Here is an 18,671-nt window from a genome sequence, read left to right on the forward strand (position 1 = left end):
TGCTGAGCACCTATTGCCCAGCTTCTCTTGCCGTTTGACTCGAGTGCTGGTGTGCGCCCAGAATTTCTCCCTGCAGTGTTTTCCTGCCAGTTGTTGGGACTTGTAGATTAGTCACTCTGCTTTTACGAGCGATTCCTGAAAAGAAAAATCTCCCTCTGGTTGCTGGCTCTCCGTAGAGGAAGAAGCAGCCCGAGGGAGCCAGGCCTTTAATTAAAGCAAAACCCAAAAGATTGCTGGAAGGAGAAGAGGAGGCGCAGGTGGGGCAGAGGTGATGCGTTCTGTCCTGCTGTGCGTACCTGCTCTGGGGACAGGTAGGCACGATCCTGTTCTCACTCCCTGGTCTTGGCCAGCAGCCCAGCCTTCTCCACAAGCTGCAGTCCTGGATTAATCCTCACATAGTGTTTTCTCTCCATAGATCAGATTTCTCATTTTGTTAATAAGCACAGCCTCCGATCCACTTGAAGTCAGCTGTCGTGGACTCAGAGCAACAGGGTTTTGCATTATTGAGCTGACAGGCCTGCTGCCTTCCCAGAGTCCTTATTGTTTGCCAGGGTCAGGTCTGGGGGTGGGGATGGGGGTGGGGGTGGGGGGTGGGGCCAGTGCCTTTTAATCAGCAGCTAGCCCCCAGAGAAGGGCTGGCTGGGCAGTTCTGGAGAGTCAGAGGAGTGAGGAAGGAATAAAGTTCAGTTTACCCAGGGGACCTGTGGTTCTGCCCTTTTGCTTGGCCTGTTGGCCTGCAGCAGTCAGCCCCACCCCATCACTTGCTTGCCTTGCCCACGGGGCCTGAGGGCCACTGCTCCCGGGCCCTGATCACTAAGAGGGTGGGGGTTCTTCCTGGCTGCGCCTGCTTCCTGGGAAGAAGACACCTTTCAACGGCCTTCGGAGCCTGGCTGAGGAGGGATTCCTGCGGGGCAGTAAGAGGGGAGCTGGACTTAGAAAGCCTGGAGCATGACGCTGGCTCTGCCGTTTACTCTTGGTGTGACCTTGGACAGTGATTGACTCTCTGAGCCTTAGTGTCCCGGTTTCTAAAATGGGAACAGAACTTGAGTTTACATTCACGTATCACTGCCCTCCAGAGCTCAGCCTGGAGAAGACAGACAAGCAAACAAATGATTGTAAGATGGGGTGATAAGGGCTGGCACTGTGACAAATGCAGCACAGAGGGCAGTGTGGGGATGGTGGCTGCGAGGCACGGAGGGAGGGGCTGGCGCTGGGCTGGACGAGAGCTCTGGATGCCTTGCTGAGTTCAGGTGGGCTGTAGGAGAAGGGTTTTCGCGGGGGAGTGTGTTCAGTTTGGGAAGGGCAGCAGCCAGTGTGGAGTGTGGCTGCGGAGACAGTCAGGAGAGCAGTGACAGGAGCATGGCCCTGCGGATGCTGTGTGTTTCGAAGAGCTGGCCTGGGAGCGCCCACTGCGTGCCCAGCGCCTGTCAGGCTTTCATAAGCTTTTGACTCAACAGCGTTTTTGAGCACAAATGCGGGGCGCAGCCCCTGTGGCTAGACTAAATTGTGCTGGTCTCTACCCTGTGGCACTCACAGACTCACCAACAAGTGGTGGACCTTAAGGCTGGGGATAGATGCACTGGTGCGTTTTCTCGGAATCCTTCCAGTTCAGCACCACATAGTCTTCTCTTATAGATGGGAAATGAGACTTGGAGGTTAACTTGCTGGGGCTGCAAGTAAGCTACTGTTCAGGCTGGGGCTGGAGGTTTTGTAAATGCCTGTGACTCCAGATCCCTGTGGTGTGGAGTCTGGAGGGCTCTGAGATCTTAGCAGGGAGGGGCAGGGCAGAGAGCCCCCTCCCCAACACGATCCTGGCTCCTGGTTAGGGGCTTCTGAACCAGAACCAGCCGGGTCAGTTTGACTCTGCCTGGCATGGCCAGGCTGCGCTTCCTGCTGGGAGGGGCCTTGCCCTAAGAGTTAAGGACCTGGGCTGGGGAAGGGCTCTAAGAGGGACTGTGGGCTTGCCTGGAGCCCAGTTTGAGCTGGGAGTGGCAAAGCCAGAAAAGCCGGTGGGGGTAGAGGTTGTGTGGGCCCCCAGCAAGCTTGATAAGGAAGGGAAAGCCAGGAGCTGACTCCAGGCCCTGCTGCAGTCCAGGGAAGGGCGGGCTGGGGCACCTCTGCTGGGGAGGGCTGCCAGGGAGGGTTGCTGGGAGGGTGTGGCCTGACTGAGTGGGGAGAGTGATCCTGAGAGACTGCCTGGGACAGTCGGGAAGGGGTTCGGAGCCCCTCCTTCTGACTCTTCAGTTTTTGTGTGTTTTTTGTGGTAATGTCCCATCTGGGTGGAAGGGAGGGTGGGTGTGGCCTTGGATTAGAGCAGGTGCTTCTGCCGTGAGAGTAGATGGGGTAGCCAGCTGCCTCCAGGCCAGAGGGCCTTGCTGCTGCTTGCGAGGTATGTAGTGCTAGTGGGCACCCGCTTTCTGTCTGAGGGTGATCCTCCTCCGAGAGCACAGGCATGTGGGTGAGGAGAGAGAGTGGGGTGTGGAAAGGCGGGTGGTGCGGTCTCCTTAGGCTGTCCTACCAGCTCTCGCCAGCCATTCCCTGGGAATGCCAAGGGCCACTAAAGATAGGCAGGGCTTGGGCTTGCCTGAGGGGGCCACTTTGAGGTGGGGAGTTGGCCTCTTGTGGACGTGGAAGGGCTGCTGGCTCTGGCACGGGCGTGGCTGCTGTGCAGACTTGTTCCAGGCTGCAGCAGCCTCGGGCTTCTTTCCCAGCAGCACCTCTGGGTGGGTGGGTTCTCTAGGTGAGTGTGGGGAGGGGCCGCTCCAGTGCCTTGAGAACAGTACCCACCCCCCACGTGGGTGGAGAGGCTGCTCCCATCAGCACACTGGGGTCTGAGCTACCCCCGCCCCCTCATCAGCCTGGTTACAGGCCCTTTAGGTGGGGCCTGGGGCCTCAGTGGCCCCTGTGTGGACACAGTGGACCTTTCCTTGGTGGTGAGCATGGGCTACACACTGACCCATTGAGTGTGTGCCATCCTGGTGCTGCCTGGCAGAGGCCTGCCTGCTGGTGGCCTGGTTCTCAATTCTGCACGTCAGGATCACCTGGGAGCCGGCGGAGGCATCTATGTTTCCTAAAGCTTTTGAAATGAATCTCACGTGCGGCCAAGTTTGAGAACCACTGCTCTAGCAGGTGACAAATCTTTGTTGATAACAGAATCACACAAGTGGTAAGTCCAAATAGACCAGCGCATATGGGCCTGGGTGGTCACAGACTGCTTTACTCTGACAGCACAGCGGGATGGAATTTCCAGAACAAAGCGGTCTGATTCTTTGTTAGTTACAGGGTCTTGGAGAAGTGTCAGGCACAGGGCAGGCTCACCCTTTTCATGGTCCTCTTACCTGGGCGGCAGTGAGAGGGACCCCAGGCTGGCATGCACCAAGGGGACAGCTCCTAGGAGGTCCCTGGGGAGCTGCCTGCTGCCCTTGACTTAGGACTTTTGGTCCTGCTTGGCCTTCTGCCTATCCTGGTTTCTTGGTTGCATTCTTGCGCCCTGGTTGGCCTCTGTGCCCTGGCAGGGCCTGACATAGTGACGTTTAGGTTCCTTGGGGCTTCCTAACAAGCCTGCTGTGGCCACAGCTGGGGACACCTGGGACCTGTGCCCCTTCTTTTTCTCTTTGACCTCAGGGTCCCTGAGAGAGAGAGATTGGTCCCAAGGTTGGTTTTCTGGGCTGTTACATGGGTAGGGTGTGTGAGGGGCCATAAGGAGGGGCCAGGAGGCAGAGTGAGAGGGGGCAGTGAAGATGCGCTGGAGGCAGAGCTTCAGGTGAGGCCTGGCTCACCTGGTCTCGCCCCCCTTGCTGGGACCAAACAATGGGTTGTGCTGGACTTTAGTTCCTATCTGTGCTCAGACAGGACACAAGTCAGCTCCTGCCTGCTCTGGGCAGCTTGCCATGGGAGGTGGTGGCAAGGCACCTAGGTGGTGTGGTTTGAAGTGGTCCTGGTTGGTGTCCTGGCTATGAATTGCTGTCCTTCAGAGAAGGCAGCACGGCCTGGGCTGGGCAGTGAAGGAGGTGATGTTGAGAGTGGTCTTGGTTGGGTAGTCGAGGAGGAGGGGTGCCGTGGGGGCATAGGCATGGTGTCCTCCCCCCTGCTCGTTTCTGCCTGTGCGCATCTTGGTAGATGGACCCAGGGGTTATGTCTTGAGAGCAAGTGATCCGGGGGTGGATTCCTGTGTCTTCACCCCGCCTCCCCCTGGGGCCTCATTGCCTTTCGCTTTGGTAGAAGGCAGCTGATGGTTTTTGTGTGGCAGGTGCCAGGGCAACTTTGCTTGAAAACTGGGAGGAAGATGGTTCCTGCAGAGTTCCTGACAGAATGCTAGGAAATAGTTGCCGGGCACTCACTTTTGGGCTGTTACCCCACGCTAGGCCTTGTGGGATGAGCTTTACACCTGAGTTTAATCCTCAGAACATACCTGTGTAGTCCCGATCATTTTATCAATCCCCACCGTACAAGTGGCTCAGAGAGGTTAAGTAATTAATCTCGAGTCACACAGGTAGGAAGTGGGTAGAGAAGTTCTGAGAGCGAAAGAAACACAACCAGACGTGTGTGGAAGCCTTGAATACAAATGTGTGGGTCCCTTCCCACAGTGCTTGGGCAGGAAGACAGCCCAAGTTTTCAGTGAGTAGGGTGGCGTGATGGCTGCCTTGGACGTAGCCAGGAAGTCCTGTTCCTGGAGCTGGGGGGTGGTCCCCTGGAAACTGGGGAAGGACCACTAAACTGTAGAGCAGGTGCTCCCCGGGTCCCCAGGACCGGGGGGCGGAGAGGACTCTCGGTCGTCCTTATCCTTCTAGCCACAAGTCCTGCCCTTCTGGCGCGTTGGAATCCTCTGCCCTGTGGGAACCCATGCCTTTGCGGAGCCCCTCCAGAGGGCCGCCGGGGCTGGCCTGGGCCTCCCCAGGAACTTGGGGCTGGGCTCCTTTCCTTCTCTCGGGGTTCTCTCAGTGTGGGCAGATGAGAGGTGCTTGGGCTCGCCCGGTGGGCCGTGGGGGACATGGGCAGAAGGGCCTCTTTCTTGGCCTTCTGAGGCTGTTTCTTGGTAGGTGGGTGATGAGGGCAGGGGCTGAACCACAGTCTCCTGAGGTACCCTGGGTCACTACCAGCAGGTGCCTTTCTCACCTGCCGCTAGGCTCCAGGTGCAGGTGAGTTGAGCCCTGGGCCCAGTCATCCTTTGGCTGTGGTCAGTGAACCTGAGCCCTAAAGGGGTGCAGGCCAAGGGGAGAGGATTGTTTCCAAAGTCCCACATTCCATGCGCGTGTTGACGCTGATAAGGGCAGCGGGGACTTTGCCTTCATGCCCCCAGCAGGCAGCATGTACATCCTGCTTCCTGCAGCACCCCTCCCCCACCCCCCACGGCCCACCTCTGCCCACCTCTGCCGCCCCCACAGCCTGCAGAGGCCGGCTTGCCTCTCCAGGTCGCCACTGCCCTCTCAAAGCCCTGCTGGCTCTGCAAGGCCTCGAGCTACCTGCGTTGGTCCTGCTGCCCCGCCTCTGTGCGTGTTCTCTTGAAATGGCGCTTCCTTTTACTGGTTTGACATTTGTTACTCTCAGGTTTGGCAGGAGGCCCTCTGCGCAGGATTTCAGCTTTTGGTGGACAACTGTCCTTTTGTGGAAAGAGAGCTGTGGTGTCAAGCCTGTTTCCTGCATATGCCAGACCTTAACCTCTTTGTGCCTCATTTTCCTTGCCTATAAAATGGGTTGGTAGAAATATTTGAGATAATTCCGGTCAGCTGTTCTCAGAGTGGTTTGCAGACCCCTGGGGGTCACCAAGACCCTTTTCATAATACTTAGAAGTTACTGGCCTTTATCCCTGTGTTGACACTTGGCACCCACAGTGCAAAGCCATGGTGGGTGGCCCTGCCTATGGGACACACCAGCAGGAGTCGTGTGAGCACCCCTTGGTGCTCCGAACCAAGGCTGCCCGTCTTACTCGTGCGTCTCCTGGGGAGGCAGTGCGGATGACAGTGGTAACTCTGGACTCCGGAGCACACGGCTTGTTAGTATTCTGTGTGACGAATTGGGAAGTGCACGTGCAGCGTGGTGGTTGTCTCCGGGAGAAGCACTTCACATTTGTGTGAGCTGCGTGCTGAACTGGCTGCTTTTTCTCATGGAACATTATTTTTACTTGAAAGAATGACTGACAGCCAAGGTGTGGTTAGTCAGACTTGGAGAATTTGTCAGACATTTTCTCAAATGAACAAACTGAGCCTTGCCACTTTAAGGAGACAACCCACAATATTTGTTGCCAGTGAAAGAGCCCTTAAAGGGAAGATGAGAATTTTTTTTCTTTTTAAAGATTGGCGGGTGAGCTAACAACTGTTGCCAATCTTCTTTTTTTTTTTTTTTCCCTCCTTCTTCCCTGCAAAGCTCCCCTGTACATAGTTGTATATTCTAGTTGTGAGAGAGAATTTTGGAAAACTAGTATCCACCACCTGAGCCTGAGCTAAAGACTTAAAGATAAGATCAGTGGTGCTATTAACATGTGGCTATTTTTTTGTGGTGTATAGTGAAATGTCACATTTGGAAGATCTGATAATGGAGTGAATCAGTATTTTCCAAATGACCAGTGCTTGATGTCACAGACTCCGAGGTGGATGTGAGTACAAGGTAGACAAATGGAGTTTTATGTAACCAAATATGAATTAGTCACTGATACCATTTCAGAGTCTACATTACAGCTTTTAAGAAACTACGACTTGTTGGGTTTTAGTGTTGTGTCAAGGAAGAAGAGACACAGTCATCTGAAAAGGTTGAAATACCGCTCCCTTCTATCTCTGGAAGGTCTTCGCAGACCTCAGTGAAAACCACGCGCCCTGACAGACTGAGCGCTGAGCAGATAGCAGTCCGGCTGCTTTTATTAAGCCAGACGTTAAAGAGATTTGCAAAAATGTAAAACAGTGCCACTGTTCTCACTAATTTTTTTCCTTTGGAATCATTCTTTTTTATAAAAAATGCTATTTGTGTTAAGATAAAATGGATTTATTGTTAATATTCTGTTATTTTTTTGAATTACCAGTTTTTCTAATACAGTAGATAGAACAGTAATATCTACCGTAGTAACATATAGGCCCACATAAAACAAAAGTTGTTTGGGAGCCCCTACTCGTTTTTCAGAATGTAAACAACAGTTTTGGAACTGCTGACGAGGGCAGGGCTGGGCAGCAGATTCTCTCCTTTATCATCCCCCCTTCCCGCCGCCTTCTCTTCTCTCCAGTATTGTCCCGCCCTATCTCTTCTCCGCACTGCTTCTTCCTGACTGCCTGCTCACCTAATAAACGTTTATGAGGGCGCACGCCTGCTGCACGCCTGCTGCAGCTGCTGGGCTCGTTGCTGCCTTCTGGGACGCAGGGTCCCTAACCTTGGAGTCTGGCTGTGGGGGTGGGGGGAGCGTGGGCAGAAGGGGAGGTGCGTGGAGGGCAGCAGCTGACTGGCTAGTGCTGACGTTGGGCAGGGGAGAAATGCAGGGCCTGCTTCACAGAAGAGGGGGCACTGAGCTGTGCCTGGAAGGGGCCGAGCTGAGAGGTGGGCCGGGGCCCCCTGTGGGAAGCGCTCTGCAGGCCAGCTTGGAGCGTGGACTTTATCCTGGCATCAGGAATCTGTTGAAAGCTGTGAGCAGGGGAGTCACTTGAGATCAGTGTTTGGGAAAGACAAACTCAGGGTTGAGCAGACTGTGAATTGGAGGCGGCAGGGCTGCACGGGGCTGATGTGTTGTATTTATTTATTTTTTTCTAAGATTTTATTTTTTCCTTTTTCACCCCAAAGTTCCCCGGTACATAGTTGTATATTCTTCGTTGTGGGTCTTCCTAGTTGTGGCATGTGGGACGCTGCCTCAGCATGGTTTGATGAGCAGTGCCATGTCTGCGCCTAGGATTTGAACCAACGAAACACCGGGCCGCCTGCTGCGGAGCGCACGAACTTAATCACTCGGCCACGGGGCCAGCCCATGATGTATTTTAGACTTTGATATTTTTGCTGAGTGGCTTTAACTCTGCCCTTCTTCCCCTCTTGGGGGCGTTCCTGGGATTTCACTTCTGTTGCGTGATGCCCGCCTGCCCTCCCAGGTGGAGAGGCCCTGGCTTCTGTTGTTTTCTATTTGTTAGCACAGAGTGGTATTTTCTGGGCATCTCCTGTGGGCCGAACCCTCCGAAGCCCTGCTTCAGGCGCTCTTGCCGTAGTCACCGGGCTGTGTGGTCCTGCTCCGTTTGCCCAGTCTCTGGTCAGGTGATGTGAGGGGGTACTCAGCAAGTGTTGCACAGCTTTAGTCCCTGGCTCCTCCCTGGGTCTGGAAGGTCTCCTGTCCTTCCGCCTTCTCTTTGGGACTTCTGCACAGAGCATGCTAGCTTCCTCAGTAGACTTGGAGATTGTGCTCCAGGTTACTTACAGGAGTGTTAACCAGAAGCTGTGGATTACATGTGCACACATATGGGCATAAAGAGCATACGCCCTTGCTCCCCACCCCATGTAGGAAACAGCCTTTGGTCCCCACGAACGCCCACCTGTTCCGCTCCCTGGTTCGTCCCACCTCCTGCCAGGAGTCTGCACTGTGGCCTGACCATTCCTGGTTTTTCTTTGTTGCCTCCCTGCACTTGTCTGCCTCCTTGAACAGCGGGTGGCTGGTTTGACCGACTCTGCCCTTTGTGTATGTGGAGCTGGGTGCCAGTCGCTCTTCTGAGACTCACCGGAGTGCTGCGTGTGCTGCAGGTCCCGCCTTCTGTCCCCTGCTTGCAGTGTTCCAAGGTGGCGCTGTCCCACGCTTCATCATGTGGCCTGCCAGCAGGGAGCATTTGGGTTGTTTTCAGGGTTGTTGTCTGTGCTGCTTCCTCGGGGGCCTGGTTTTCCCCACCCCTGCTCTGGGCAGAGAAGTGTCTGTTTCTTTTGTTTTCTGTCTCTTTGCCCAGTGTCTCAATGCTGAACAATCTTGCCAGCACCGCCGAGCCGCATCTGTAAAGCAGTGAAACTGTGAGATTTCTTGCCCACATCTGAGAGGATCCGTCTGTCTGGTTTCCTTTCTGAGCTCTTGGTCTCTCCTCTCAGACCCGTCTAGTTATCTGCTGGACAGGTGAGACCTCTTCTCTGTGAAGTGCCACACCTGGAGGCTTTTCGGGTACAGGGTCACAGAGTGTAATATTTCCCATAGCAGTTTCCTAATTTTTACCCGTAAAAATGTCTTTTAAAAACTCTGGTGGATGTCCAAGATGTCTCTACTTGTTTGTTTTTTTTTTTTCTTTTTTGGATTAAAACAAGCTGATCCTTGATCTTTGGCTTTGGCTCCTTGAGCCACTGTTTGAGGCTCTGGGGGTTTGGGGGGTTGATCATCCACACGGATTGAGGGGGCCTTTCCTTCTCCTGCTCAGCGGCTTCCTCTGACCCAGTGCCTGAGGGGCTTATCCCTTCGAATCGCCCAGCTGTCTGCACCGGACCTGGTCGGGCCCTTGCTGGGAGCTCTTTGGCGTCGTGTTTGTCCCTTGCCTGCCACACTCAATTTCCTCTTCTCTCCTGGGCTTGCCTGTCAGGATTCGAGCCCTTCTGTCTCCTGTGGAGGTGTCAGCTGGCAGTAGGACGATTGGAACATCATCAGGTGGCTCTCACCTCGGCACAGCAGACGCTGATCTGCCCCTACTGAGAGATTTTAAGGTGGTCTCCAGGTTTCCTGTGGCTTCCCGGCTGGTCTGTGAAAAAAAGAAAATCACTCCATCCTGGATGTAGCCACTCTCCCTCTGTCCTGTCAATGTTCTGCTTCTTGTCTTGTGATTGTTACTAGTTGGGGGTTCCAGGAGGTTACTGCCTGGCTCGGGTCCACTAATCAGGGTTGAAACTGGGCCCTGCTTGCCCTCCTGGAGGTTTCTGTGCACTGCGATGAGTCACACGAGCAGTGTGCACGTCATGAGCGCCTGCTCCAAGGATTCCTCACAGACGACACGCTTGTGTGACCAGCATCCAGAACGAGAAACAACCCCAGAAGCCCCTCGTGTGTTCTGAGTCACCCCTCTGCCCCCCGCCCCTGGATTTGTTCTGTCTGTTATCCAGCTTAAACTTACATGAACCCAGTTGTACTGCGTAGTCTCTTTTGGCCTCTTTGCTCAACAAGTATGCTTGAGAGATTCGTCTATGTGTACATAGGTCAAGCTGTATGCTGCTGCCAACAATCAACTATTTTTGACCTATAAAAGGCAAATTCTGGGGCCGGCCCCGTGGCCAAGTGGTTGAGTTCGCGTGCTCCGCTTCGGCGGTCCAGGGTTTCACCGGTTCGGATCCTGGGCACGGACATGGCACCGCTTGTCAGGCCACACTGAGGCAGCGTCCCACATGCCACAGCTAGAAGGACCCACAACTAAAATATACAACTATGCACTGGGGGGATTTGGAGAGAAAAGCAGGAAAAAAAAAAGATTGGCAACAGTTGTTAGCTCAGGTGCCAATCTTTAAAAAAAAAGGGAAATTCCTCTGGTTCAACCTAAATGTGTAGTCCTGCTCACTGCCAGGTGATAGTCCCCATACCTTCGGCTGCCTCTTCTCCTGCAGGTGTGGGGCTCCTGTGAGCAGGGCTGCCGGGCACGTACCTGCCTGGGTTTTGGGTGCGTGTGGGGGATTTCTGTTGGTGTATCCCTTGAAGTGGGCTTTCTGGGCCACAGGGTTTCACATTTTCAGTCTTGGTCTTATTTTGTAATACCTTTCTCTTCTCTCCCTGGGGATATTCTTTTAGTGTTTTGGTTTTTTTTTTCCTGGGAAAGATTTGCCCTAAACTAACATCTGTTGCCATCCCCCTCTTTTTTTTTCCCCTCCCCAATGCCCCAGTATTCTAGTTGTAGGTCCTTCTAGTTCTTCTATGTGAGCCACCACCACAGCATGGCTACTGACAGACAAGTGGTGTGGTTCCACACCCGGGAACTGAACCTGGGCCACTGAAGCGGAGTGTGCCGAACTTTAACCACTAGGCACCAGGGCTTTCGTTCGGCTAATTCCACCCCTGGCATTGGGTTTTTTTTTTTTTTTTGGATTCCCCTTTAGCATGCCGCCTCAGTCTTCTCCCAGCCAGGAGGGTCATGCTGTGTTGTGGGGCAGGGCAGAGGTCTCTTGATGCCAGCTTGCCTCAGTTTTTACCAGCCCAGGACAACATTGTAGGGGAAAGACTCCTTTACATTGAGAGGTGGTTCTTGCTTTTCAGGCCTGAAATATATTTTCTTGTATGAAGTGATGATGATAGAAGATGATAGGGATTTGATGGGGTTTTTTGGCTTGGCTTTTTCACTACTTTTAGAGGCCTTAGTTGGCATAAGAAATTGTTAGCTGGTGGGATTGGTTTTGAAACTGAAGTTGGAGAGTGTTTCTCCCGGAGCTGCGGGCTGGGCAGCTGCTGCTCTGTGAATCAGCCATGACTTGTGTCTCCCTCTGGGACTCAGTTATCTCATCTGAAGGGTGGCCCGGGGCGGGTGAGATGATCGCGATAGTCCTTTCCAGCGGGGAAGCTTCACTGGTGCCCTTTTGGCTCCTCGCATGTGGAATTTCTACCTGTTTACCACTGCGCCATCCCTGCTTGTCCTTCCTTCATCAAGATCCCTCTGCCCGTGGCTACTCTCCTGGCTCCAAGATGTCTTTGGTAACCAGACTCAGCCTTACTGTTTCGCATTCCAGGTCCACCATTTTTATTAATCACTATCTGGCTTGTTTACACGGGAAATGTGTCTTCCCTTTTGGGGCTGTCTCCTTCCTCTCGACCTCCAAGAGGTTGAGTGTTTAGTGCTTGCAGAGCACTGGGCGTCCTAGACAGGGGAAAGCTTAACTGCTCGGGTTCTTTTGAGACTTGAGTGTGCATCCGAGTCCCTCAGGGTGAAAATGGGTTCTGGTTCTGAGGCCCGGAAGGAGGCCTGAGCGTCTCCATTTCTCGAGCGTTCTCAGGCACTCCTGCTGGTCCTTGGACCATGCCCAAGGACGAGCAAGACGCGTAGGAAGTATGCACGGGAAGCAGCACACTGGGGCCTGTCTGCCTGCTGCCTGCACTCGCTCCTGGGTTGTCACTTGTTCCCTGCCTGATAGGGAGGGCCGGTTTCCCCTGCTCTGCTGTGCTGTTGGCCGATCCACCCTGGCAGCCTCCCACAGGCTCTCCCCACCTCCAGGCTCCTGTTTGTTGCTGCCTTCCTGGGGGCAGTGCAATGTGAGGGACAGAGTCTGGAGGTGAGCCTAGTTTTTGTAATAATAATCATAATCTCAAATTAGCATTCCCCTTCAGGCAGCACTCCCCAGCCTCTCCCCAGTAGCACTCACGGTCTTGGCCCAACTCAGAACTCTTGGCCAGACTGTGCCAGGCCTGGGGCGTCTTGGCTTCATCTTACCCTTTGCCTTTCCCGGTGCCAGCTAGCCAGTTGTGCCAGCATGAGCAGAGGAACAGCTGCAGGTCCCCAAGGTTGTCCTGGCCTTGCTTGTCTTCGTTGGCTCCAAGGCCAGGAGTGATGCGAGGGTTGTGGGCCCATTGGGAGGAGAGGGCCCAAGGCTGCTCTGGAGAAGCAAGGTTCAGGGCTGTGGGACCTGGTCTGGTGCAGGTCGGAGCCTCCTGCTTGGCTTCCCCTCACAGCAGCACTTTCTAGCCTTTTCCTCACGGTGCCGAGTTACCCACGAGCTTCCTCACCTCTCAGAAGGGAGTGCACGGATGGGAAGGTGGTCAGGGCCCAGGGTGTTCTTGGCCCAGTGTGGACAGCATGGGGTCTTCAGTGGGGCACATGGGGATTTCAGAGCAGACTCGAGGAAGTTGGGCTGGGATGGACACCACCTCTGTCACTGGGTTGAGCCGGTCGGTGGGCAACACAGCTGGCCCGAGGGGCGGAGAAGGAGGCCAGCCCCTGGTCCTGATCACAGCGTCACCAACGCGCTGAGTGGACCCTGAGTGTTTATTTCGTAGAAGAAGCCGCGTCAGGGGGAGGGCTGGGCTCCTGGCATTCGTCGGGCCTGTTGCTTTCCAGGAGGATGGTCTGGGAGAAGAGCCAGGAGCTGCTGGCCGGCATCCAGGTCTCGGCTAGATTACACAGCTGGGCTTGCCCGAAGCAGTGAGTCCTACCCACCACTGGCCCATGCCTGGAGGGACAGACCAGGGAGGTCACGGAAGCCAGGGGTGATTTTAGAGGTGCAGCGGGCGCAGCCTGGGCCCCCAAAGCAGGCTTCATGTCAAGGGCCTGCACCTTGTTGCTTCTAGCCAAGAGCTTCTCACTGCTCCCAGGAGTGGAGGAGCTGGGCTGAGTTCAGGAGAATGCAGCCGAGGTGAGGCCCTGATGTGACAGGCAGGGGGGCGGTGGTGGAAGGGGGAGATGCGGTGGAGGTGCAAACCGAGGCCCTTCTCCTGGCGCCCCGTGGAGGGTGGCGCTACTGTGAGTGGCACCCCTGCCCCTGCCTGGGAGTGGGTAGCGCATGGTATCTGTCCCTTGGGTAGGGGAAGTCTGACAGCAACTCTGGGGTCAGCCTTCGAATCCTTTACTCTGTCATCTGCTTGCTCTTGTGACCTTGGGCAAGTTGCTTAACCCCCAGAACTCTGTCTTGTCTGATACTGGAGATGGAGATAACACCTCATTCTTCCCCTCAGGCAGAACACCTCAGTCTTGCCCTCAGGCAGGCTGCCAGGGCAGATGTGGCCCTACATGGCCAGCATGGTGTAGAGCGAGGCCTGGCTTTGGCTGGTGGTGAAGGGGGGAGAGGCTCTCGGCCCTGTTGGGATGGGAAAGGCCTAATGGAGGAGTCATTCCCTTAAGCAGAGAAGGGAAGGAGGGAGAAGGGGAAGAGGAGGAGAAGGAAGAACACTCCAGTCCTGGGGCAGGATGAGCGGAGTCCTGGGCTTGTGGCTGCACAGGGCTGGTGGGTGCACTGGGGGCTGAGCCTTGGGCTCTTCTGGATCCTGGCCCGCTTGTCCCTTCCAGGCAGTCTCCATTCTGCCCCGGAGCTGCTCTCCTGTAGCTTGGAAGGGGCCAGGCCCTTCAGGGAAGAGGCAGTGCCTGCACCTGTCGGGGCCACACCTGGAGCACCAAGCGATCATGGTGGGGGTTGGCTGGGACCAGGGCTTGGGGGCCAGCGTGGCTGGGGCCTTCTCTGACTCAGATGTGCTTAAACCTCTGGGGGTGTGGAAACTGCCCAGTGGCTGTACTGCACCCAACACTACCCCTCTGTCTGGCATGTCATGTGCCTCCCACCTGGCTCTGGTGCTCCGGCTAGGCAGTGGGTGGCCCCCTACTGTCAGCTGGAAGATTCCTGTGTCATTCTGTAACTTCTGGCTAGGTGTTCCTTGGCCAGGAGATGGTTAGGGTGAGAGAACAGTCTCATGTTGGGTGCCTTGGGGTGGGCTAGGTGGAACTGCTCCTGGTGCCCCAGCATAGCTCCAGGACTCCTGCGAGAAGACCCTCTCTGGGAAAGGGAGGGAAGGTCACTAGGGAGGGAGGTGGGGTGACAAGATTCCCAGGAGATCTAGGCAAAGAGGGCTGCCCAGGGAGGGGAGGCAGGGAGGCCCCATCCCTGTCCTTTGCCCTTCTCTCCGGGTCCCTCTGTCCGGGCTGGTTCCGGGCTGGGGGAAGTTTCCTGAAATCGGGAGGCATTTCAGTGCAGGTGCCATGGTTGCCTCTGGGGGAGACTCACTCTTGTCTGCAGGAGGCCAGGCACTGAGCAGGAGGAACAGCATTCTGGGGGAAACTGCTCACCAGGGTCAGGAGTACCAGCCGTGAAACCACACGCTGAGTTTGGCCCTACAGGTGGGCCTGGAGGTGGGTGTGGGGTGCACTCCTCAATCTCCAGGAGGGACAGGGTGCCCACTGCCAGGCCCTATGGAGGCAGGACTGCCAGCCTGGTCTTTAGAGGGCACCACTTGGAGGCCAGTTGACTAGAGCAGTTCTGAGTGCCCAGGACTCCTGGAGCCCAGGCTCTGGGCATGGCGGGTGTCCAGGCTGAGTTGGGGTAGCCCCCTTCAGATTGCGGGGTTGAAATTGTTCTCCTTGCTTTCTGCTTAAGTAAGGATCACTTTCATCTTAACACCACCTCTCTGGCCTCTAAAGGCGCTGGACCAGAGCACACTCTCCTGCTGTTTGTGGGCTGCTAGGAAGAGAGGCCTCGAGGTGGCCCCTGAGGCCGTGTGGATTGCCTCAGACAGATGGGGCCTTGCCTTGCCTGCCATCGTGGGCAAGTAGGGGCCCCCATGGGGTGCTGCTCCATGGGTCGGTAGGCCATGGGCCCTGCCCTCTGCTGTCCTCCTTGGTCTTTTGGCTCTTGTGTGTTTGGAGGGTGAGGAGGGGACCTGAGGGGTGTCCTTGGCCTGGGGCTTCCACTGCTTCCTGGAAATGCATGAGGGCTGCCAGCCAGGAAGGAGCCTAGGGGGACAAGGATCTGCTTCTTCCATGGCCACTCTGTTCTCACCAGCTGCTTCCTGTGTGCCCATGGGCTCGTGAAGCCTGGGTGGGCACCCCAGGATGGGCTGAAAGCCAGCAGTGAGAAGGGGGGCCACGCCCATGACCACAGATATGTTCCTCCACACTGCCAGTCCCAGGCCCTCGTGCCCCGTGGGGAGGTGAGAGGTGAGTGGTTGGAGTGGGTGCCAGGGCAGAGCCTGGGCTGTGTGTGCAAAGACGAGATGGGCTCTGCATCGACACACGGGCCCCAGGGCTGTGAGGCCGGCGTGTGGTGCCTGGGTGGGGCCGTGCCAGGAGGGGTGGCGGGTGGGGAGCTGCTGAGACAGGCATGTCCTGTGAACGCCTCTGTTCTTTCTTTTTGTTTGGAGTTTTTTTCCCCCGTTTGAGGTAAAATTTACATGCAACGTAGTACCAAATTTCAAATCTTGAGTTTTGAGCAGTGGGTGTGCCCACCTTAACCCAGATTCCTACCAAGGCATGGAGCTGCCCTAGAAAGTTCCTTATGCCCCTTCCCAGACAGCGCTCCCCTGACCCTCCACAGGCTGTGCTCATTTAATTTCTCCCGTAGATCAGTTCTGCCTGTTCTAGAACTTGTCATAAATGGAGTCAATGCAGGGTGTGCACTTTTGTGTGAGCTTTCCTTCCCTCAGCGTGCTTTTGAGAGTCATCCATGTTCTTGCATCAGTCTACTCTTGGTTTTTTTAGAATTTTAAAAGTAATACGTACTTGTTTTAAATTTTGATTATTACAGAAATGAACACCCAGAAACTAGAGTTTTCCTATAATTCCACCCCCTGGAGATAACCTCATTTAGCACTTGGGTATGTGTGCCCCAAGACATTTCTTGCCAGGACAGCCATGCCGAGTCAGGTCTTCCATGTGGTTGTCTGAGGAGGGTGGACAGGGAAGGAGCAGCAGAGGACATGCGGGAGCTCCTGCCAGCTCCCCCCGGCTCAGCTCTAAGGGCCTGGCCTTCCCTCTGGCCCGTGCTGCCAGTGCCTTTAGGGTCTGGGGCGGGCAGCTGGGGCCTGGGCCTGCCTTCGGTGTGTATGCAGCGGGTAGGCAGACGGGTGTGCCTCTCTGACTTTTCTGTGGTGGGGCCCTGGGGAGGGGAAGAAAAGGAAATGAGAACTAAGCTAGGACCTGTCCCAGTTTGCAGTGTAACAGCCCTGTTGGGTAGGTAGGTGTTGACCGTTCTGTAAACAAGGATCTGGGAAGGTAATCCAGGTCTCTCTTCATTTGCTCACACTGTCTCTGTTCACAAGAGGGCAGAGCTGGCCCTCCCCAAGGACTGCGTTCCTGCCCTTCCCTGCCGGGATCAGCCTGGCTAGCGCCACCCCCACCCACCTGCAAAGGGCCAGGTCTCGGCCTTAGAGGAGGGAGTACCTGACTTTCCCACTGTCCCAGATCCTAGGCTTCGTGGAGCCAGCGCTCCAGGCAGGCAGTGAGGCTTCCCTGCATGTGGGATCCTTGGGGCTGATACGCACACTGCCTCTGCCCACTGCCAGGGGGCTGCTCGGTGCCAGGGGCTGGTGCCAGGCAGTGTCCTCATTCCAGCCTGTAGGGTGTTCCTGCCAGGGCTGGGCACCAGCCCCTGTACCCAGTGGGGCATTGCACTGCCAGCTTTCTGGGCCAGCCCCCACAGCCATGTTTCCAGTTACCTGGGACTCCCCCAGGCTGGGGCTTCTTGAGGGTCAGTGTTTGATGCTCCCACACCTGGCAGTGAGGGGGAGTGCAGAGGTCTTTGGCTGTCGTCATTTAGGCTGGGAAGAAAAGAACAGTGCTTCATAGGGGTCCTGGCCCCACAGCAGTGGGGCGTGTGGCCCCATCACCTGCAGTGAGGTTGCATCATTGCTTGCAGATGTAGTGGCGGCCCAGACTGCCCAGCGGGGTGCACGCCAGGCAAGGTGGCAGGCATCATGCTGGCTATGAACTCGCAGCAGGCGGCTCCCCGGTGCCCCACCCAGTGGAAGGCGCAGTGAGGAGGCGGCTCTGCCCTGTCCTGCTGAGTGTCCCTGTGAGGAGTCACGTCTGCCTCAGCCCTGCGAGACCCCCCCCCCCCCCCCAGGAATTGTGTGCCTGTCACTCAGCCTTTCCCAGGCTGGCGAAGTACCTGGCAGGGCAGGGGCAGCAGGCCCCTACACAGGGCCCCCAAGTCTTGTTCTGCTACCCACTCCCTGCATGGTGTCCAGATGTTGGCCTGATTTGTGATAAGGACGAGTAACCCCCAGTTGCAGGGTCTAGCATGTGCTGAGACGGAGGCCCCTGGGCGAGTTGGCCTGACGCCCTGCGCGGAATAGCCTGGGTAGCACAGGGCTGCGTGGCCGGTGTCTGGTTGGCTCAAACACATTGCTGTGACTTCCTGTCCATTCTTCCGGGCCGCTCTCACCAGCTTTGTGGTGGCCTCTGTCCCCCTTCCCAAGGCTGGGCTCAGCTCTGTCCCAGTGGCCTCACCCAGCCAGGGAGTCTGGGTGCTTCACACCTGTGGGGGCCCAGCCCACCCTCATTAAATGTGGACCCACAGAGCTGGTTCTGCTGCCCTCTGGCTGTTGGGATCCCAGACCAACCGTGCCCCCCCACCCCTGTGAGAGAGGAACAGTGCTAGGGGCTGGAGAGACAGCTGGCAGGCCGGAGCTGAGGCCTCCCAGCCACCCCGCACCCCGGGTCTGGTCACATTCCTGAGGGACCTGCTGAGCCTCCCTGGCCCTGGGGGTGGGGGAAGGGCAGGCAGGGATGGGCTCCAGGCTGCTGCAGGCCTCCTCCCCCACCCCTGGCTCCATTCCAAGGGAGCCCAGGCCTGCCCGGGTGCGGTGTAAGGAACCAGAACCTAAGGACCCCCTTCCTGCAGGACCCAAAGTTCTGAGGGGCAGAGGGAGCCCACCCACATCTGGCGGCAGCTGCCCACGGCTTTGGCGGGCTGGTATTGAAAGGCCGACCTTGCGAAAACTCCTGCGAGGGGAGGCCATGTGGTTGGGCTGGGCAGGAGGGGGCTGGGCCCTCTGGGCAGGGAGGGGGTGAGAGCAGATCAGGGAAGGGAAGGAGGCAGGAGAGCCAGAAGCGGTTGAGACTGGTTCTTATAAATAGCCCATTGCACCAGTGCCTCCAATTTTGACCTTTTGTTATGTAAATGTGGCCAGCTTGGAAGGGGCCTTGCCCAGGCCTCCTGCCACCACGTCCACCCGGGAGGAATTGTGTGCCTGCCACCAGCTCTCCCAGGCCTAGGTGGCCCTTGGAGTACCCTAAATCTCCTGGGTCACGAGTGGGAAGTGGGTGCAGCCCTGCTGGACTCCCCAGATGGGTGAC

This window comes from Equus quagga, chromosome 15 (genome assembly GCF_021613505.1).
Source record: "Equus quagga isolate Etosha38 chromosome 15, UCLA_HA_Equagga_1.0, whole genome shotgun sequence".
NCBI classification, from domain to species: domain Eukaryota; kingdom Metazoa; phylum Chordata; class Mammalia; order Perissodactyla; family Equidae; genus Equus; species Equus quagga.